The following is a 23,327-nucleotide window of genomic DNA, read 5'->3' on the forward strand; positions in this document are numbered from 1 at the left end:
AAATATATAGGAGGGACTGTTACTAGGGACAACCAGGAGAAGAAAGTGCTCAGCCTTGATGGCAACTAGGACACAAATTTAAAACCTTTGTTTCTTTGGTTGCTTTCTCCAGTTGGTATCAGAAAATAAAAGACTAATTCCAAACACTGGCAGGAGGAGTAGAAGGTGTGACCTTTGCACTTGCAGTAAAAAGTTAGATGATAGTTTGAGGAAGAAACTTGGAAATGTGCAAATAGACCCTGGTCTTTTATAAGGAGCTCAGACATGTTCAGAAGGAAAAAAGAAAAAATACAGGCTTTCACTATTGATAATGGTTAAACAATGCATTAATATGTCTAGTGTCATTTAAATGGCTAAGAGTTAAGGGACCACCAGATATCCACAGTGTGGAAGTGCTGGGACCGTGGCACAGAGTGTACTGCGAACGTACAGTCCTATGGGTGTGCATTCCTGCTAAGAGGGCAAGTGGACTACAGAATGAAATCACAAAGTGCTCAAGACTTGTGTTTATGAGCAAAGGCCAGGAGAAGAGAAAATAAATAAGTTATTAGATTTTCTGTGTTATGGGAGGTTAAAAACAGACCTGAACAAAGTACTAGAAGCTGCAGAAGAAACTGCACTCTCATTGTGGAGAAACTGGTCACAAAGAGACAATCAGAAGTTCATCAGAGTTGGGGCAGGGCTCTTCTATGGAGCACAAAGACCTGAGTTTGGATCTCCAGTGTTCATTTCAAAGCTTGGCATGGTCTCTGTTGTAGCAAGTCTTTCTCTTGCTACAGATCCCAAATAAATGACACAGAGACTTCTTATTAATTATGAAAGCTTGGCCAGTAGCTTAGGCTTGTTTCTAACTAGCTCTTATAACTTAAATTAACCCATTTCTGTTAATTTACGTACTGCCACATGGCTCATGGCTTGTTACTTCATCTCCTATATGTCATGCTTCCTCTGCATCTGCTTGGTGACTTACCCTTCCTCTTCCTAGCACTCTCTCTGCCCCAACAATCCTGCCTAGCTATTGGCTGTTCAGCTTTTTTTTTTTTATTAAACCAATCCAAGTGACACATCCTCATAGAATATAAAAAGATTATTCCACATTTTCCCCTTTTTGTCTAAATAAAAAGGAAAGGTTTTAACTCTAACATAGTAAGACTGTATTATAGTAAAACTATAACATAGTAAAACTAAGAACAATTATCAGGTATTATCTAAATAGAAAGGAAATGTATTAACAATTACATTAATTAATTAATTAATTAACAAATGAAACTATATACAATAGGGACAATTATCAAGTAAGAATCACATTTACAATGTCCAGTCCATTTGTATTTGGTGAGTTTAGAGAACATACTCCCATTATCTATCCTCTCTTAATGAGTCCAAAGTTTTGTATCTAATTTATCCTTTATAGTAACTAAGGAAAACTATAACTGTAACCATCTAGTCTTCAATTCCATCAAAGACCCCAGAAGGATATTATATTACCTGAGTAAGCAGGAAGTGCAGTGCAAGCACTTCCTTCCTTCCTTCCTTCCTTCCTTCCTTCCTTCCTTCCTTCCTTTCTTTCTTTCTTTCTTTCTTTCTTTCTTTCTTTTCTTTTTTCTTTCTTTCTTTTCTTTTTTCTCTACAAATGCAGCTTGACTTTATTTCAGGGAAGCCGGCAGGGAGCTAGCAGGGAGCTGGCAAGGGAGGGCCTGTCTGGGCAGGAACTCCATGGCTGAGCTGGACTGAGCAGTTGGTGTTCCAAATCTGCAGGGAGACCAGATCAACGGCCTCTTTAGTACATCCAGAGAGACTGGCCCAGGTCCTGGCTACTTGGGGCCAAGGTGGAAAATGACCTTTCCTGTTTTATTGAGCGTGGCCAGCAAGCAGGGTGTCTGTGCTGTGCTCAGACTCAATGCAGACCTTCTTGTTGGGCAAGTCAATGTTGAACTCCACTCCTCCCATCATGTTGAGGACTCAGGTGACCGCATCAGCACACCCCACACAGGTCAAGTCCACGAAGAACTCGTGCTTCGGCATGACGGCAGTGACAACTGGAGCGCTGGAGCGCCTCTCTGGTGCAGCAGCTTGGATCTTCCCGCAAGCCCTGGAGCGCCTCTCTGGTGCAGCAGCTTGGATCTTCCCGCAAGCCCTGGAGCGCCTCTCTGGTACAGCAGCTTGGATCTTCCCGCAAGCCCTGGAGCGCCTCTCTGGTACAGCAGCTTGGATCTTCCCGCAAGCGCTGGAGCCTCTCTGGTATAGCAGCTTGGATCTTCCCGCAAGCCACTTTCAAAACTATGAAATGACAGAGACATCTGGATGATTGGACAGTCACCCCAAGGTTCCTCTGCAATGTTGGGGCATCCATTTTCAGTCTACAGGCCTAGCATATCTGACAGACTTTTCTGTGAAGCAGGAATTTTGAAGGACTGTCCTGCCTTATCTTGGCAAAGTTCAACAGTCTTTTTCCATTGTGTCCTGCTTGTCCAGTTTGCACAGCATACTGCCAGCAGTCAAGACAAGAGCAGTTTTTTGCCCAAATGGCTATTTTTGCCACATTGAAAACAAACTCCATATGGAGTTACTTCAATGCCCGTCATCATTTCTGAAGTAAATTGGTGCTGCCAGGAGCAGACGTATCTCATTGTCATGAAAAGCCTGTGTTAACAAAGCATTTTAAATGCCATATTCTGTAGGTCTTTGAAGTGTTCAAAGACCATATATCTATCTAAAATATATCTCTGTTTGATCTTGAAAACACACTGAATGTGACTACTACAAGTTTGATTGTTATAGATGATTAACTACTAATCTGCATTTCTTTATTATCCTAATTAGTTTATAACAATAACTTTCAAGGACTAGAATTTTACATTATATTGTTAAATGAGCTGCACATGTGCAATAGCTTAAACAAGAGTAGAAGCATATGCACAGTATGTTCTAACAAAAATGATCTTAAATTTGCATCAATATACAAAAATCCATGCCAATATAAAATACTTGAGACTAGTAGTTATTCAAAAATAGACTCAACAATCTACCCTTTTATCTCATCATTTTTTTATACTATATCCCCCTTTTTCTCTTCAGAATGAGATCCCTGAATCTAATCTCCTTTGTTCAGTTTTTTCTGACCATGACCAATATCAATTTGTAACCAACAATGACAAACATTCATAGCCCACCAAATGACCCCAAACCACCCACCCCATCTCTTGGGAATGCGGGCATTGTGTTCTCTAGACTGCATCCTATTGTCTGGAGGCTCTGGGGTATTTGGGGGACCCTGAGAAAGTTAGGATAATGGTCAAGTCCTGGCTAGAATAGTATGTGAGGTTGGACCATCTCAGCCAGCATCCTTGAACCTGTTCTGGATGCAGAACTCCTAGGAAACTGCAACAGAGGCACTCTGAGAGGCTGGATCACCTGGGTCACCCATTTTCATTGGTATCTGGTCCCTTTGCTCTGAAAATACATAAACTTTCAAAGATAACATACATATCAGCATTAATGTAAGTATAGACCATGTAAGCCAGCCAAAAGATGAGTTTTTGTTTGTTTTATGTTTAAGCAGGTAAAATATAGATCACCTGTCATGTAGGGTTTTTTAGGTTTATTTCTCTATGTCTATAGCCAGGATTTTCAAGGGGTCTCCCCCAATCATATTTGATCTCTTTCAACTTTGAATGAATCCATAGCCTTTTGTTTTATGTGGAAACAAAAGTATAACTTCTTCCACAATGTACAAATTTTTTTACTTCCATTTTGAAGTTAAGACATTTTAAAAATATCTAGATTGGTTTATTTCAGCAATCCCTCTTTCAATCCCATGTCTCTCAGAAGCTGTCATTTGCTTATCAGTAATCAAAAAATTCCAATGTCTTGGAATAGCATGTGGGATCCAGACTCCCTGTGTGTTTTTAATCTTTACATGGCTTTTTCTTTTTTATTATTTATAAATGATTTCTATTTTTCTCTGACTTTCTATACCCATTTTTTTCTTTCTTAAGCCTATGCACATTTTTAGACACACTGTAACCTCGTTAGAGTTTTTCTGTCTGAACACACTTTACTGTGTATCTGTAACCTTTTCTGTCTGCAAAACTCAAACTGCTGCACACTTAGCTCATGGCATGCTGGCAGCTCAAATCTGCAGACATCAGCCAGGAGACTCATCTCTGTACTGCAGCCAAACTGAGGGACTCGGAAGCTGCTTTAGCTCCACTTTTGTGTGTTTGGAACCTTTTTAAAACTTTCTCAGGTCATATGTAGAAATATGTGCCTGGATGTTGGGCACCATATGTAGCAAGTCTTTCTCTGTCCCACCAGCCAGTTCCCAAATAAATGACATAAAGACTTCTTATTAATTATAAAAACTTGGCCAATAGCTTAGACTTGTTTCTAACTAGCTTTTGTAACTTAATTAACCCATTTTTGTTAATTTACATGCTGCCACGTGGCTCATGGCTTGTTACCTCATCCCCTACATGTCATGCTTCCTCTGCATCTGGTTGGTGACTCCTCCTTCTTCTTCCCAGCATTTTCTCTGCCCTCAAAATCTTGCCTAGCTATTGGCTATTCAGCTTTTTATTAAACTAATCAGAGTGACACATCTTCACAGTGTACAAAAAGATTATTCCACAACATTCTGTCTGTGATCATAGCACAAGGGGGTCAGAGGCAGGTATATCCCTGTGGCTTGCTGATGAGGGACCCCATGGGAAATGACTCAAGAAGACAGCCAACATCCCATGCACACACATAGGCACATGCTTGCATACCTGTACTCACACACAGGTCATCAAAGTTGGTCAATTGAGTAGAAACATTGTTTTGGTTTCATTTAATAAGATTTAAGCTATACAGTGTCATGTTTTAATATACATATGCACAGTGTAGTATCTTAGGGTTTCTATTGCTATGAAGGGACATCATGACCATGGCAATTCTTATAAAGGAAAACATTTAATTGGGGCTGGCTTATAGTTCAGAGGTTTAGTCCATTGTTGTCATGATGGGACATGGTGGCATGCAGGCAGACATGGTGCTGGAAAAGGAGCTGAGTGTTCTACATCTTGATCTGTAGGCAGCAAGAAGTGAACTGTGTACCACACTGAGTGTAGCTTGAGCATAGGAGACCTCAAAGCCTACCCCACAGTAACACACTCCCTCCAACAAGGCCACACCTACTCCAACAACCTACACCTCCTAATAGTGCCACTCCCTATGGCGGCCATTTTCTTTCAAGCCACCACATATAGTGATTACTACAGTAATCACACCACCATAGTTATCAACTTACGTACAATTACTGTTTTTTGTGGTAAAGCTATCTAAAAATATACTCTTTTCATTTCGCTGTGATATTATTAGCTATAGTTCTCCTGCTAGTTAGATCTCTAGACTCTCATAGCTAGAGCCTTGAACCTTGTGCCACCACCTCCCCTTTGTGCACACACTCCCTGACTATGGCGATGCTCACTTTACTTCCGATGTGTTTGTTGTCCAGGTAAGCTTTTCTTTTTTAGATCCCACGTGGAAATGAGATCGAGCAATATTTTTCTGTGCCTGACTTTATGCTTTTAGGTTCATCCATGTCACTCCAAATGGCATGATCTCCCTTTATAAAGCTAACTGATAGTCCATTGAATATCAAAAAGTTTTACCCATCACCAGAAATCTCCATCATTTCCATATCCTTGCTTCGGCAAAAGCTGCCTTGACCACAGGGCACCAATGCCACAGAAGGTGCTGACTTTCTGCCCTCGAGTGTGGGTCCAGGAAGAAGATTGCCTAGTCATACAGTGACACTTTAACTTCTTTAGCAGTCAATGTGTTGTTCTCCAGAGTAGCTGCACCAAGCTGTACTTCTATCAATAGTGCACTCAGGCCCCCTTCCCCACATTCTGATCAATATTTGTTACCTCCTGTCCGTCTGATAACAGCCATGTGACCAGGTATGAACTGGCAGCTCATTTAACTTTAATTTGCATTCTCTTGATGGTCGTGAGCACCTTTTCATACGGCTGTATGTTTCCTTTAGAGAAATGCCTACTCAGGATATTTCTCTTACGACATATATAAAAATCAAATTAAAAAAAAAAAAAACTGGCTGAAGACCCTAATGTAAGACCTTAAGCCATAGACCTTCTAGGGAAACGTGTAGAAGAAAAACATCTTGATGTTGTCCTTGGAGAGAGTTTTTGGATATTTTCTCAAATGTGCATGTGACAGCAGCAAAATTAAGTAAGTGTGGCATCCTAGTCAGGATCAGTATTACTGTGATGCAACACCAGGACCAAAGCATCATAGGGAGGAAAGGGTTTATTTTGCTCACAGTTTCCTATAACAGTTCATCATCAAAAGCAGACAGGACAGGGACTCACACAGGGCAGGAACCTGGAGGCAGGAGCTAATGCAGATGCCATGGAGGGGTGCTCTTACTGGCTTGCTCCCTGTGGCTCGCTCAGCCTGCTTTTTTATAGAACCCAGAACCACCATCCCAGGGGTAGCCCTACCCACATTGGGCTGGGTCCTCCCTGCTCAATCACTAATTAAGAAAATGCTCTCCAGGCTTGCCTACAGCCCAGTCTTATGGAGGTATTTTCTTAATTGAGGCTCCCTTCTCTCAAATGATTCTAGCTTGTATCAAGTTGACATGAAACTAGCCAGCACATGTGGGTGGGTTTATCACCTTGAAAGAAACTTCCACACAACAAAGGAAATGGTCAACAAAGTGAAATGACTGTCCCTGGATTGGGAGAAAATATTCATGAACTATGTAACACATACGGAGAACTCACACAAAATAAGAGGAAAAAGAAAAAAAAACCTCAAAACACCAAGAACACACTCAGTCTAGTGGGAAATTTAAACTGCCAATCATATAGATGAAAGTCAGTAGGAAGCAGAGTGCTCATGACTTTCAAAGTCCTGGGTTGGGGTGTTCCTTTGTCACTAAACACAGTGCGGTATCAGAAACATCAAGTAACCTATGCATGCAAGAAGAATAATGGTAAGGCTCTGAACTCCCTCCTCAGCACAAGCCTGGGAATTCTAGGAGACAGCACAAATGGGCCTCTTTGGTGAACTGAGCCCCAGCTATGATCATTCAGCCCTCCTTTCAACCAGGTGTCTACACACTGATTTCCTAAGGACCTTGAACTTAAAATACAGCCAGTTAAATATTCTAAAGCTTTAGATTGACTGTCTAGGGATAAAGATTCAGAATCATAAGCTCAGATCTACGTAATCACCCATAGGACATTGGAACTTCCATATGTGATTCATAAGGTGAAGATAAAGAATCCTGAACAAAGCTGCCTCCGTTTTGCTTAACAAAGAACCTTGGGAGGTATGAGAGACCATGTTTTAAAACCCAACTTTCCTCTGAGGTGGAACCCCACCAGGTAGTGAGCAGGAGGGAGACCATGGCGAAGCTCCTGTGGAGGAGAGTCCTTCTCAGACCTCTCCAGGAATAGCCAGGCAAGGATAGCTACTGAGCAGGTGCGGAGAAGGTCATGGTCAGCTGTACACTCTCAGCAGACTGGACGCTTACTGGAGATGGAAGGGGCCTGGCAGCCCATAGGCTCTGGCCACAATTCCATATCGATTTCTTCCTAAAACCTCTCACTGTGCCTTGCTACCTAATGGTGGGGTTCTTCAAGCTGACCCTAGGTCTCAAGACAGCCCTCACCACCTCCAAAAGAATTGCCTTGGCTTGATTTTATAACCGATTGTCTTGTCAGCTGGCAAGTGGGGTTTCTTCCTCCTGAAACAAAACTAATGATTTCTGATTTGGTTGCCAGATACTTTGGATCTTCTAAATTCATTTATTTAGCAAACATTGATATCACACTCCATTTATGCCAAGTACTATTCTCAGCACTACACAAATGTTACTGATTTCATCCAACATGCTGTTGCTTCTGAGTGACAGTGACAGCCCCACAAGGAGACTGCGGCATTTGTCAGTGTCTTTACAGCAAACAGGAAACAGCCTCATCTGCCCCCTCCGGCTGGCGGGGTACCCCACGGTGTGCACTCGGGCTTTGTCCTGTTGGGATGTAAATGGCTTCTATCTCATCCCCAGGGAGCCAGCCCATTATTAACGTTTTCCTTCACTGGAATTGACCTCACTTCAGGCACTGAGGGGCACTGGCCACCCTCCTTGTTCACCCCACCCCACCCCCACCCAGCCATCCTCCCTTTCCAAGGCCTGCCTGGCAAGCACATCATCTGACAGATCGCAGTGATGTAGACATCTAGTTTTCAAAAATCTTCAATCAAATTCCTGTCCCTCGAGCCCTCTTTTTCTCCTTGTCCCTGCCTTATTGGTTAACACCTTTCTAGTAATCAGGTGTCCAGAACTGTATCATTTTATCACTTTGCAGACTTGGCTTCCAGGTGCTGTTTACTCTGACTCTGGGGCTCTGGAGACCTTCTGCTTTCGTGGGCATCTGTTTCCAATCATTTATCTCCAGGCTCTTCACTCCTTCCTGCCTTAACCCTGACTTATTTTCTCCCGTAAATTTCCACACGTCCCAGGTTTTGTCTCCTCGTCCACCTGGAATGCACACCCACACTTGTAGGTTTATAATGACCTGGAATTCTTAATTCTCCAAAATCAGTTTGAGGCACAAAGAAATGGATAACATTTACTGAGCACTTCCCGTGGCCCAGGCACCACACTAAGCATGTTCACACATGATCTTATAGTAAATCATGATCTGTAGCTGCCGTTTCTACCTGCTTTTTACATATAAAGAGAGCTAAGGTTTAAGAAAATAAACTTGCCACACTTGAGTGTGGTGGAACTCATCCCAGGAGCAGTTCACGGTCACCCTCTGCTACATAGGTCTCATGCTCAATGAAACAAGACTGGTCTACCAGACAGCTATCAAAAAAGAAAAGAAACAAAAACCACATAAAGATACTAAGTAGCAGACTTCAATTTGAACCCAAATTCTGAGATTAACCATTAAACTGTATGGCATTTCATACATACCATATGTAAAAATACTGTATTTCATTTTTGTTGCTATTTAGAATAACAAAATGGGATGAACCAGAATTTCAAGTTAGTTTTACCTTTCAAAGGTACGGCAGAGATTAAAATGGGGCTCCTTTACAGACACATCAAAAATAAAACAGTTAAAAATGAAGGAAGTTCAGAGATTAGCCAGTTTGAAAATCTCGTTTGAAAGGTGAGGGCCCTGGAGCACAGATAAAGAATGATTCACTGAACATGGTGGAATCCGGAGCCTCTTTCCACCCTTGATTCTGCCTTTGTGTTGAAGTGTGGCTTCCTGGGAGCTACCTCTGGGCCGCTGTGTCTCTCTCCAAAGCCATAAGGCTAGGCCCACAGTGCGGCATCTAGGGTGCAAACGAGCCCTGCATTTCTCCTTCTGGGTGTTACTGCTACTGTCATCTGTCTGTCCATCTGTCTGTCTTTATTGAGGAATAGGCCAGAGCCTTGCCTTGTGCCCTGCTTGGCATGGAGAGCAGAGCCGCTGCTTTCTCTGGTGATAAGCAGCACAGTCCTACCCTGCTTCTCTCGTTCCCTCTGTTGATCTCCTCCTCTCCAGTTATCTCAAACCAGCTCAAACCAGCGATTCTCACAGGGCCAGGTCATTTTCTACACTGTCCCAGAGGCCCTGGAGAACCACCCCAGGCCAAAACGATCTCTTCCCTCCTCTGAAAGGTTTCCATGTCACTCATTTACCACTTATCATATGCTGCCCTGAATCATCCGTTTGGTGCCTTTTGTCTAAGAGCCTGGCTTGCCTTGAGGGCAGAGATCATATCTTATTCATCATTGTATCCACCACATTGCCTAGCCTAAGGCCCACAACAAAATAGGTGTTCTATAAATGTTGATTGATTTATTGTACGTGGGAATGAAAATGACTTCCTTGCTTCTGAGGAGACCCAAGCAAAGAAAGTAACTTCTCTGAGACCCATAAAATAATTGGGAATACACATTTTAGAGGACTCAAAAGAAAAGTAATCGGAAGTGCTTGGACTTATCTGAACACAATTGTGTCTGTGGGTAGTTAGTGCACTGAGGTGAACATGATTGTGTCTGTGGGTAGTTAGTGCACTGAGGTGAACACCATTGTGTCTGTGGGTAGTTAGTGCACTTATGTGAACACCATTGTGTCTGTGGGTAGTTAATATGTGAACACCATTGTGTCTGTGGGTAATAAAGAGAGGCCGACACTGCTCAAGTTGATATATTAAGCAGATAGGACAATGAACGAGTCCTCCACAGACTCAGAGAGTTAAAGATATTTTTAAACTAGTTCTATATATAGGTATTCTTCGACAATTAGACAGGTTGATCACCACCAGATTGTGAAAAAGAGGAAAACCTGAACATCGCAACCCTGAGACTCTCAGTAGGTAATGCTTTGAAAATTCTGTAGAGCTGTGTAGACCTAGCTTCTTGACCTTCCTGTGGTAACATCTTAGATTGTGAGGAGCCAAACTTTAGTTTTACTCATAAGAAGGGCTAACAGAAACTCCCCGGAAACAGACCTTTAATCAGGAAGAAAATAATTTTTACTGTTTATTTTTATCTCCCCACAATTGATAAAATGCTTTGGACTATCTTTTTCCAATATCATCCCCACACCCCCTGTCAGCAATGATCTTGTAGGCTGGCGCTGCTTTGGTCAATACTCACCACTATGTATTTTTGTTAGCAACTATTGAATGAGGGGGACCTTGTCATTGTCTATGTTCTACAAGAAGAAATCCAATGCCAGAAGAGATCAGAGAGGCAGCTCACCTGGGACTTCAATCATGGAGGAAACTCAGAAAGATTGTGTGACTTATCCACACACACACATTTTCAACAGTCAGTAAAGTAAGTACTTTTATCACAGAAGAGGTTCATTGTCAACTGACAGTTACCCCAATTAACAATAAATTTTAAAGGTGTTTTAAAAATTATTCTCTAGTAGAATTACCTACTGCTCTCTGAGGATAGAATGAAGAAATTACCTCAATTCATGGACTGAAACTTACTAAGAAACACAGATGTCAAGGGTGTGATTGGAGCCGTGTGATGACTGTACCTGAGGAAGTCAAAAAGCCAACCGTGCAGTCTGGTTAGCTTGTCCGTGGCTTTCCCTGTCATCGTCCCTGTGGCCCTTCCCTCTTACTGTGGCTTCTTGCCGCTCTTTCAAATGTTCTGTGTTTCACTAACGTCTTCCCTCTGCCAGAGTGGAGTTACCTGTCCACTTCAAAAGTGTGGGTGAGGTTCAGTCTGTTAACTGAGGCAGGCCTGTGGTGATATTGTATTTCCCAATGTATTGTGCACCCTAATAAATTTATCTGGGGTCAGAGAACCGAACAGTCACTAAACAGACATAGAGGCCAGAAAATGGTGGCACACACACCTTTAATCCTATCACTTGGGAGGCAGAGATCCATGTGGATCTCTGTGAGTTCAAGGCCACACTAGGAACAGAGCCAGGTGTGGTGGCACACACCTTTAATCCCAGCACTTGAGATCTCATGTCTTTGTTTGGGAAAGACACACGCCCTTAATCCCAGAAAGTGATGGCAGGAAGCAGAAAGATATACAAGGCGTGAAGACCAGAAACTAGAGTCCTTTTTAGCTTTTAGGCTTTTAGTAGCAGTTCAGCTGAGATCCATTCAGGTGAGGACTCACAGGCTTCCAGCTTGAGGAAACAGGATCGGCTGAGAAGTTGGCAAGCATTCACCCCAATACATGGCTCTGGGTTTGTTTTTATTAATAAGGCCTTTTGAGATTTGTGCTACACAGACCCTTCCATTTGAAGTGGCTTTTTGAGAATGTTTGCACCATCCAGCAAATGAAAAGACATCTCCAGACTCCTGAGATCGCTTATACAAGGCCAGGTGAAGAATGTGTGGGTGACTGGCTACATTTAAGTAATATAGGTGATGAATAAGGACCAGCCAGAGGCATGGTCTGTGGTTTCCCCGTTTTGTTCTTTAGATGACAGTGTCCTTCATGAAGAATGAAACATGGTCTGGTGATCTTCCTCAGCAGAAACAGAAAATTCTAGCGCCCAATTTTCTTAATAGAAAACCTGTTTTTCTTGACTGGGTCTGCTTGAGGTGGCCTTTCTTCTATCACCTTCCAGTCATCGAGCCGGCCGACTGTCTTGGTTGCCAGCCTCCTTTCTTGGTTTCCAGCCTTTCCCCAGGCCCCACTGTTTGCCTCCTGTCTGCTGTCCAAGGAACAGCTTTGACTTTCAGGTGTACATTGTGGTTACCCTCATGCTCTTACGATGTAATCGTATTTTCCATCACTTTGAGATAAGACATGTTACTTCTTTTTTTTTTTTATTTCGATGCAAAAGCAAAGAGTCTTTATATTTCAAGTTAACTTGCGTTTCTCCATCAGTCTGATGCAGCAGCAGAGCAGGAGAGATCCTGAGTAGCAACGGGGCAGGATTTTTAAAGCAAGGGGGGCTTGGGGGTCTACAGACCACATAGGAACAGACTCAGGATTGGCTTATGTGAGTGGCAATCATGTTAGTAACTTTTAATTGGCTAGAGTTAGTTGGGGGTTACAGTTATCCATTTTTGGGCCGGCCTGGACAAGTCCCAGGCTTTGTCCTTGAACTGCCATGGAGGCTGGCCTCGCACATACTGACTGTGGGGGCTGACTCAGTGGCCCAGGCTCTGTCCTTGACTCCTGCATGTAGCTCTAAGTTGGTGAGGGGTCCCAGACAGTAAACAATTGGCTGAACCTTGAACAGTCAGAGTAGACACGTTACTTCTGTTATCTCCATCTCGAGATAATTTCTTGGTTTCCAGAGTGTCATGGGTGAGATGAGGAGATGGCTCAGTGTTTAAGCCTTTGCTGTGCAATCTGAAGGACCAGCGTTCAGATCCCAGAAACACCCACAAATGCTGAGTGGGCATGGTGGCCCGCCTGTGTCTCCAGCCTTGGAAGCTTCCATGTAGCTGAGCTCTGAGATGGATTAAGAGACCCTGCCTCAGTGAATAAGGTGCAAATGTGATTGGTCTCAACTTCAGACCTCCACCTGCACGTACACCTACCTACACACACACTAAACAAACACTGGCTTTCGTGACTATGCTGTCACTCTGAAATCTTACTAAGCTGTCTTATAATTAAGAGCATGAAGTTCACATGGCTACCTTTTAATAGATATTGCAACCGTGCCTTAAATTTCATAGTGTCCGTTATACAACAATGTACCATTACATCTTGAGATATAGGGCTGTTACTGTGCCCATTTTACAGATGGAGGAACTAAGGCCTTGCTTGTGTAAGGTTAGCATTGGCCTCTCTACCTTCTACTTCCAGAAGGAGAAGAAAAAAAACATTTGTTGAGTATCTTCTAGGTGCCAGTCTCCATGTTAAACAGCTTGTCCCATATTAATATCTTTAGCAAATTCTCCAGGTTCCTACTTCCAATAAATACATGATCAAAGTGGACTGTGTATTTGTCCCACACCTAGAATCCCATGGCTAGGCATCTAAGGAACTGTTTCATGAACATGATCACCTTAGGCTGGCTTCCTGCTCCAGTACTTGCAATCACATCCATATCAAAAAGCCCAACACATACCAGTGTTTGCTAGGATTTCCAAATAATCTGTAACTCAAAGTTCACATGCTGGAGGCTTGATCCTTAGAATGGTAACATGGGGAGGCACTGGAATGCTCAGAAGAAAGGGCCAAATGCAAGGTGACCGTCATGGGTCATTATTCTCAGAAGGAATTAATGCTGGTCTCCTGCATTAAGTCAGTTCTCCTGAGAGAAAGTTGCTATAAAGCAAGAGCACCCCCATGTACCCGGCCCTTTCTGCATATGGCTGGTTCTCCTTCTGATTTTATGACAAGTTGTACCACAGCCACTCCAAGGGCCAGTGAATGTTGTTTGGACCCTTCTGCCACAAGAATCGTGATTGTCTTTTCTTTACTAAGAATCAAAGCATCCTTAGGCATTTTGTTATAGCAACAACAAATGTAACAATATACTTATATTCACTTTCTAGGCTTCTTATTCCTAGAAATAATTATTATTCCTCTTGACATGACTTCCGTCATTCTCACATGCTTAGACAATCAAACCCCATTTTCATTACCGAATTTGGATCTTTGGTCAGCTTCCAGCACACCTAAGTACAGGTTTACATACAATAATGATGCATGTGTCCTTGTTTTCTTCTTTATGGGCTCCAAAGACGTGCCTCTCTTCTTACTCCAAAAACAGTGTCATTTGTGGGCTTTCATTTTGCTAACACTTCCTATTAATCTCGTAATTGTTGGCATTCCTCATTTTATCCTACGATGTGCCTTAAGTTTTAATCCCCAAACAAGTTTAAAATTTTTACCTCTTGGGAAAAGTATAGCCCTCAAGAGATCCACAGTCACCACAAATCTCCCCAGCTAAAAGCATAAAACCAAAACCATGGTCCGGTGCTATAGCTTGAATTTATATTCAGCACACTGCTGTTTCATTTTCTACTTCACTCCAGAAAATGCTCTCCCTAAGGCAACTAACCCACTGCTTGAATGGGAAAGTTTATGTAAATGTGTCTTGTTCACAAAGCACTAAACTGGAGTTCAGTACTTGAGGTCACTTACATAGAGTGACCTAGTTTATAAATGGAAAATGGGATATTGGAACTCAAGTATGTAGTGTCAACTCATTACTTTCAATGTTTCAGGCTAGTTGACCTCACTTACATGCACATATGTGAACACAGACACACACACACACACACACACACACATTTTGTGAATGAGTACATTAATGAAGATATATATATATATATATATAGGAATGAAACATATGCCTTGTAAAGTATCTAAATGTATAGTGTATCCCTGTGCTTCTGTGTTTATCTTCTCCTTAGTTCTTATAGTTCTTGTTTGGCATTCATTGCTGTAATATTCACTCCAAGGTGCCCTGGAAAAGAGTTCAGAAGTCCCATCTTCAGGAAAGAACCATTTGTGAATTACTGATTTAAAAATGCATCACCAGCCTAAGTAGTAAGCATGGACTGTGGCTTCAACACGACCAGTGCAGACTTACTCTTCCACAACAAGGCAGACTAAAGAGATTGTTTTCCTCACGTGTGAACCCACCATTTGCATCCATTAGGTTCAAAACTGCATCTGTGTCAAGACAAGATATTAGAGAGGAGCTGTCAGAGTTCCCTGGTTGTGGAAACAAACCTGTGCACGATATTAAAGAGGATAGTTTAGTTGTTCTTTCAATCAAACTGCAAAGAAAAGCTCTCCAAGCTTAAGTGAGTAAGGTCCTGTCACTGATGTGACACCTCTGTAATGAAATCTTATAACCAAACACAAGTTCATCACCAAAAACTCTTTAGACAATTCAGAATTATTGATGCACCATGACCCAAGAGTTCTCAATTCTGAGATGCAAGACTGAGTCAGAAGTTTCCCATGCTTTGAAGAGTGAGGAGATCTGCCAGCTACAAAACATGAACATAAATCAACACTTAAGAACTGACCCTGTACATTCCAGTGAGACCGACAACATGCATCTCTTTAGCACACCCTGTGACACTGATGACATGTACTTCTGTAGTGTACCCTGTGACAGACACTGACAACAGGCACCTGCCTAGTGTGCCCTGTGACACCTAGTGGGCCCTCTGACTTTGTGCATAACAATTCTGTGGTCTACTTTGATCCATATAGCTATTTTTAAATATGGCCATGGTGTTTCCCTGTTAGTTTTACATAGTTAAATGTTTTCAATAAGCTAACCAATAAGATTTACTCATTTGAAAAAAATTGATATAATTTCAGTAGCACATGGCAATAAAAGAATAATAGTATATGAAGTAAATGTTTGGTAACTGATAGGAAATATTTCAGATATCTTCATATTGTATTTATGTGCTGTGTGCAATGCTGACAAAATCTTGTGTCATACTTTTATTTCTTTATTGAAACTAGGAAACAAATGTTATTAATTTTTGTGAGAATGTATGTGCTATTGTGGGGGGTATGAGTGTGTGCGTGTGTGTGTGTGTGTGTGTGTGTGTGTGTGTGTAAGCCAGTCGTCAACATCAGATCTCTTCCTCAATCGCTCTCCACTTTACTTTCTGAGACTGGATCCCTCACTGAGCCTGGAACTCACTGATTTGACTAGACTAGCTGGCCAGTGAGCCACAGGGATCCTCCTGTCTCTGCCCGCCAACGCTGAGGTAATGGGTGTGTGCATCTATGCTGGCCTTTCCACCTGCATTCTGGAGATCCAGATCCAGACTCAGGTCTTCATATTTGCAAGACAAACACTTTACCCACTGAGGCATCTCCCCAGCTCAAAGATGATTACTTTTGATAAACACATCAACTAATCAAGAGTGAAATATTTTCCTGAAGTAGAACTGTGTGTGGGTCTCTAGTATCCAAGGATGCATGTTAAATCTTTAATTGTCTCTAATTAAAGATTGTTTAAAATTTAACTTTCACAATTATCCCAATGTTTTTAAAATCCTATTGATCAGTCTCATGAGGCTTATTCTACATTATAAGTTTTTACTTCTAGAAATATTTCAAAGAATATTTTCAGTTTGGGAGAGCTCATTATAAGAACTCCGGGCATTAATTCTCATGTGGTAAGCTCACCTCTATTGATGGGTATTTGAAAAAGGGGAAATCTTTGTTTTACTGAGCAGAATAATGCTCCTTTACAACACACTCAAGAATGTGTAAGTTTGTAGCTACAGAACGTTTTCAAGACACAGTTATTTCACAAAGCAACGTGCATGTATTTATCAGCCTGCTTCTTCCTATGCTCAGGTTGAAGTACTAAATACAGTAATACATCTGCTCTGATCCTGAATCATTTCAAAAGGAGAACAATCAGCCCAGAGCCAGCAGTCAGCATTACCCTGCCCCTACTCTCTCCCTTTTCTTTTCTTTCAGTGACAGATGTGTCATTCCCAAGGACTCAATGGCAGGTGGAGGGGCTGCAGCCATCTTCCAGGCTGTAGTGGCCCCGTCCAGCAGGTCACACTGCTGCTGCACATGCAGCATGCCAGCAAACCCACCACAGCGGGCAGCCAACACAAGGGCCTTTTAGACTGTGGTCATAGACAACGGGCAGAGAGCCCTGTCCTGGTATGGTCACGAGGCCAATGTCACTAGATACTTCCACACCTGTGCTATCAACTTAGCCTTCAGAGATAAACACAAGCAGATCTTCCTGGGTGGTGTGGAGCACAGGACGCAGTTTGGGCACTACTTGGCAGGGAACCTCGCATCAGGTACTGCTGCCATGGGGCCGCATCCCTGTGCTTTGCCTGTATGTGCCTAACAGTTGATGTGGGCGAAGTTGAAGCTGAAAGGGAATTCAAAGGCCCCATTGACTGCCTGACTGAGGTCTACAAATCGGATGGGATCAAGGCCTCTACCGAGGCTTTAATGTGTCTGAGCAGGGAATTATCATCCTCAGAGCTGCCTGCTTCGGTATCTATGATACCGCAGAGGGAATGCTTCCAGATTCCAAAATATCTTCATCAGCTGGATGACTGCACAATCTGTCCCTGATATTGCTGTCTTGACTTCCCATCCCTCTGACAAAGTTCACCGTCACTTGCTACGCATACAGGTGCACTTGACTTCTGGAGGAAGACTGCTCATGGAAGGTGTCTCCAGGGCGAATGGTCCAGTGTTCTCATGGGTGTGGGTGGGACTTCATGCCTGTCTTGTACGATGAAATCAAGAGGTTCATGTAGTATTGCCTCAGTGTCCCAGAACCCTGTGAATGGGCATGTTGTGTTACATAGCATATTTTGAACATTCTGAAGAGATTCTCTGGGCTTGTTTGTCTTATTAATGGGAACTGCTCCCTGTTTGAAAGCATGAAGTAATAATAGTTATCAGAGCATTTTTCTACTAAACCCATTTCCATGATGATGATCATGATGGGACTCAATTACATTTTTATTTCAGTCACTCCTGATAAAAAATATCAAAGGAATTAAAATTTCTTTTTTAAAAAAAAGTAAAGAAAAAGGAAAAAAATGAGAGAAGCCATCCATTTTTGGAATTCTCAATATGCAATGAGACTCAGTCATATGCTGGATAATATAACACTTAATGATGGCTATATTCAATTCCTATGCTTCCAGAATATCTACAAAAGGAAATAAACCTCGCTGACATGACTCTGTGGGCTAAGGGAAAGTGCCTTGAGGAAAAAAATGAGGTGAAAATTAATCATTTATGAGCACTTGAAAGAGAGGCATTCTAGGTTATATAGAAACAGTAGGTCCAGAGGCATGGAAGTGTGGTGAATGTGGAATGTTAAGTTCCATATGCCTGGAACGAGAGGCAGGCACGTGTATTAAGGAAGAAAATAAAATTTAAGGCCAATGAAGTAGGACAAGTTGGACTATGAGATGTCAAGTTTATTGACTTCATTGTGCTTTTGTAGATAAAAATGCTCCAAAATCACAATCGAACACGGAGAAAAAAGGAGAAGTTTTGAGGAGGGATGTTGCTCATTTATTTATAAAATGTGTTTGCTCTCTGGGTTTTCTTTTTCTTCCTTTTCTTAAATGAAAAAAATAGAAATCTTGGATTTTACATTTTTTCATACAACGCATGTTGATCATATTCTTTCCCTTCCCCCAACTCCTCTCAGATCCTCTCATCCCTACCCACCCAACATCATGTTCTTTCTCTTAAAAAACAAAACAAAACAAAAAAAATTCCATTAAAAGAAAACATGGAGTCTGTTTTGTGTTAGCCAACTACTCCAGAGCACGTTGCCTGCCTGGGGCGAGGCTGGTACACCCAGCGTCACTCCACTGAAAACACTGATTGCCCCTCTTCCCGCAGCTGTCAATTGCAAATGGCTTCCTGGTTAGGGATGAGACTGTGTCCACTCACCCTACGGTTTTCTTCTGGGTCAGCACTGTACTTCAGGCTGGTGGTAGTCAGCTCTTCGGCAGACTGCATGGAAGCTGTCAACACAGAATTCCACAGGTGACTAACAGTGCCTTCAACAGCAAAACAGGTGCATTTTTCTTAGAGTTCTGGAGTCTGCAATTGGAAGATGGCAGTTCCAGCAGAGAGTTTCTCCTGAGGCCTTTTCCCTTGTCTTGCAGACATCAGCCTTCTCCTGTGTCTTCCTGTGGCCATCCTTCTATGTGTAAGCACCTCTGGCTTTCTTTCTCTCTTTACAAGAACACCAATCTTGTAGGATCAGGGCCTCATCTTTATGGTCTCATTTAACCTTAGTGAAGCACTTTTAAGGCCTATCTCCAAATATGGTCACATTTGGGGTTTAAGGTATCATCATGTGAATTTGGAAGGTAGGTGTAGTAGTTTGAATGAGAAATGTCCCCCATGATCTTGGGATTGGAGCACTTGGTCCCCAGTTGGCGGCCATGTTTGGGGAGGTTCAGGCAGTGCAGCCTTGCTGGAGAAGGCACATCAGTTGGAGTTGGGTCTCTCTGGTTCCTGCTTGCCGTGGAAGGCATGAGCTCTCTCTCAGCTTCCCGGTTCTATTGCCGGGCTGCCTGCTGCCATACCTCCCACCATGAGGAACTCTGGTCCCTCTGGAACCATGAGACAAATAAATGCCTTTCTGTCAGTTGCCTTGGACATGGTGTTTTAGCACAGCACCAGGGAAGTACCCGACCCAGTGGAGTCAGGGCAGGGTCACACATGGAGTAGCACCTGCCCTGGAGGAAGGCTGGCCGGACTCGGAGAGCAGCTGAGTGAGTGAAGCCGGGCTGGCCCATCTCTGCGCTTCACATCTGCTCACCTGCAACCGATTGTCTTCGATTCTTAATCAGCAGCTCACAAACTGACCCTCCTGTTGTCATCCAGTGTCATGATTTAACCATAAGGGCTGATACCAAAGCAAGTATCTCTCTTCTCCAACGGTGAACAAATAGAAATCAAAAAGCCAACACTGGTAACTAACGGGTAGATATTTTAACACAGAGATGTGAGATTTTTGCCTTAAACTGAAATTGAGTGACCAAAAAAATCTCTCCACCTTGCTTATTTGAGACATGCATGTCCCACATTATGGCATCTACAATGCATTTTCTGTATGTAGTAAATACACATACTAACAGTACTGTGTAATTTTCATGGTTTATAGGCGTCATCAAAGTAATCCACAGACAGCTGCAAAACATCGTCTATTTCAGAATCACCCACTTGTTAGTGTTCCAAAGTAGAAAGAATCCTTCCACAATAATTAACACAGAATGCCCGCGCATATTCGCACATAAAGATGAAGTTTTTAACACTCAACGGTGCTTCATGCTGAAGCACGTCCTGTTGTGCTGGCTCCATGCTAACCAGTGGCATTTGGCTCATTATTACCTAATTAAACCACTAATAGCCACATCAAATGAGTTTGTGTTCATAATTATTTTAAATATAAGTTGGAAAAGCTATTTAAAAGTATACAATCATATTGATCTTTGAAATTGATTTGGGAACCCAAACTCATAAAACTTATGTAGAGGAATATTTCTACCCTTCAGATATTGTGGGGGCAGCATGTTACCTATTTTGTAGAATTTCTACACTTGTCTACCTATTTCAAATTGGAAGTGCCTACCCATGGATAAATTGAGGGCAAAGTTTAAATAACTGGTAATTGTTACATAAGATGCATTTATCAATTTATATTAATAATCCTGCCCAGGTAGAAATAAGAAGTTTTGCAAACAGAACTCAGAGAACGACTTTTAGGAGAGAATGACATATGAACCTTCAACATGTCCAGGGAAGATCAGCTATCTCTGAGGGACACAGTGTCACTGAAACTCAACCCTTGCTGAGTTTCTGATAATGTATAGTTTATGCTCACATGTCTTTTGAAATCTCTCCACTTAGTTTATGGCCACGCCTTTTCAGTGCTTACATCCAAATGTCAGCTTATGTTTGTTTTTCCCAAAACATTTTGCAGTTGAAACAGATGGTCAGTTTTCTGCTTTCCCAGCATGCAATTAAAAAAAAAAATTGGCATTGAAGGAACTGGGGATAGAAGGGCTCACTGGCTGCTGCTAGTGCTCTGCTCACCACTAGATGTCCTGTAGACTAAACAGGAGGGAGTCTGGGGCATGGATTTGCATTCTTTCCCTGGCAATGGTGCTGATTTTAGGCTCTAGGTTTCCAAAATATCTGTTCGACCATTTTCTGCTGTGTTTCCTACTGACGTAAGCAGTTAAATGCAGTGGTGTGGGATGGGTAAGGAAGCTCAGCATGCTTGTTTTGAGGTTTGTAAATAATTATAAAAGTATGCTTGAAGCATTTATCCCAGAATCATTAGAGTGAGGAAAGAACACACACACACACACACACACACACACACACACACACACACACGTAATTTCCTTCTTGCGAAGATGGATCTTTTAATGAAGCTTTGTTTTCTCGTTGAGCAAGCTCAACAGGCTGTCTTGTTATAGATTACTTTCTTAGCAAGAAGGGTAATGTGTGGCTATAACAAAACAATTACAGCTTTATTCAGAGGAGTCGTTCACACCATGTTATTTCCCTTGACTGCTAACCAAATTGAAGCTGAAACTTGACTGTCTTGTCAGTTTGGGTGATTATTATGATGACTTAGAGCGCTGTGGTGCCCTTCTGAAATTCCGCCTCCTAACAAGGCGTAAAAGTCCCGCAGATACCAACAATGTGTGCCAAAGGATAATGTGTGAGGGTGTCTTTTGCTCCAATTGTTCCAGAATGGCCCTCAGACCAGGGAAATCTGATGCAGCATCCACTTGGATTCCCCAGAGTAGTCAGCAAAGGGGATGCAGGAATGAGGCAGTTGGTGCATAGTAAGAGTCACTCAGGCAGGAGGGCAAACACTCATGCCTTCCCTGGCACATTGTGAGCCTTGAGCATCACGTAGGCAGGATGGGGACTGTAACCTAAGTGTAAGGCTAGGGACATCCCTCACCAAGGTTTACATTGCCCAGACTCATTCTGCTCGGGATCTGATTGGATATGGTTAAAATAATAGTTTGTGGAGAAATAAAAACAAATGGAAAAATTAAATGTAAAAATATTGCCTCCATTATCTAACAAAACAATAGCTTTTAAGTGCCCCTGGGCTCTGCCTCGGTTTGCTTTCTATTGCTGTGGTAAACGCTATAAGCAAAAGCAACCTGAGGAGGAAAAGGTTTATTTGGCTTGCACTTACATGTCACAGTCTGTCACTGAGGGAAGTCAGGCAGCAGGAACCGAAGGCAGGAACCTGGAGGCAGGAACTGATGCCGACCATGAAGGAACAATGCTTATTAGCTTGCTATCTATGCTCTGCTCAGTTTTCTTTCTTATGGAACCCGAGATCACGTGCACAGGGGCAGCACTGCCCACAGGAAGCGGGGTCCTCCCCTGAAGTCGATTATTATTTTAAGGTGTGTTACTTTTGTTTCTGCTGCATTTGTTTAACTCTATGAAGCTGTGTTACTGTGCCTGTGTAAAACACCTGATGGTCTAATAAAGAACTGGCCAATAGCAAGGCAGGAGAAAGGATAGATGGGGCTGGCAGATAGAGAGAATATATAGAGAGAAAAATCTGGGAGGAGAGAGAGAAAGAGATGGAAGAATGAAAGGAGAAGGAGCCAGAGAAGGAGGAGGACTCCAGGAGCCAACCACCCAGCCACACAGCCACACAGCCACACAACCAGCAAGCCATGGAGTAAGAGTAAGAGTTATGGAAGTAAGAGAACATGAATCTCCAGAGGGATAAGTTAAGATAAGGAAAGCTGACTAGAAACTAAGCCAAGCTAAGGCCAGGCATTCATGAGTAATAATAAGACTCTGTGTGTGGTTTATTTGGGAGCTGGGTGGCGGGTCCCCCAAAAAAAGAGTAAAAAATGAAATACAACACTCCCCCATCAATAATCGGTCAAGAACACAGACAGACACACCCATAGGCCAGCCTGACAGAGGCAATTCCTCACCTGAGGCTCCTTCTTCCCAGATGACTGCAGCTCCTGTCAAGTTCACACACACACACACACACACACACACACACACACACACGTACACATGCGCGTGCGCACACTCAGCATAGGCTCCCTTGTCTGGCACATGTGTCTGCTCTGCTAGGATGGTGTGACAGGTTTATTTTGTCAAACCCATGGAGGACATAATACCAAGCTGAATGACCTTCCAGGTGAGACAAACCCCTGCAATCCCAGGAAGCAAGAAGTCTACTTCGTATCAGTTGAGTGAGTGGAACTCTCCTAGGACAACTTCTCTGTCTCCCTTTGGCTTGCTCTAGCTGTCACACCCTCTGCTTATGGCCACAGGCAGTGACAAGAATAGGAGGTGT

At 42.6% G+C, this 23,327-nt stretch overlaps 2 pseudogenes; one reads left to right on the top strand and one right to left on the bottom strand.

Annotated features, from left to right (window-relative positions):
- Positions 1-1,672: 1,672 nt before the first annotated feature.
- On the bottom strand, positions 1,673-2,025 carry LOC131920371 (copper transport protein ATOX1-like; annotated as a pseudogene).
- Positions 2,024-17,742, top strand: LOC131920460 (ADP/ATP translocase 2-like; annotated as a pseudogene).
- Positions 17,743-23,327: the final 5,585 nt, after the last annotated feature.

This window comes from Peromyscus eremicus, chromosome 10 (assembly GCF_949786415.1).
Source record: "Peromyscus eremicus chromosome 10, PerEre_H2_v1, whole genome shotgun sequence".
In the NCBI taxonomy this organism is placed as follows: domain Eukaryota; kingdom Metazoa; phylum Chordata; class Mammalia; order Rodentia; family Cricetidae; genus Peromyscus; species Peromyscus eremicus.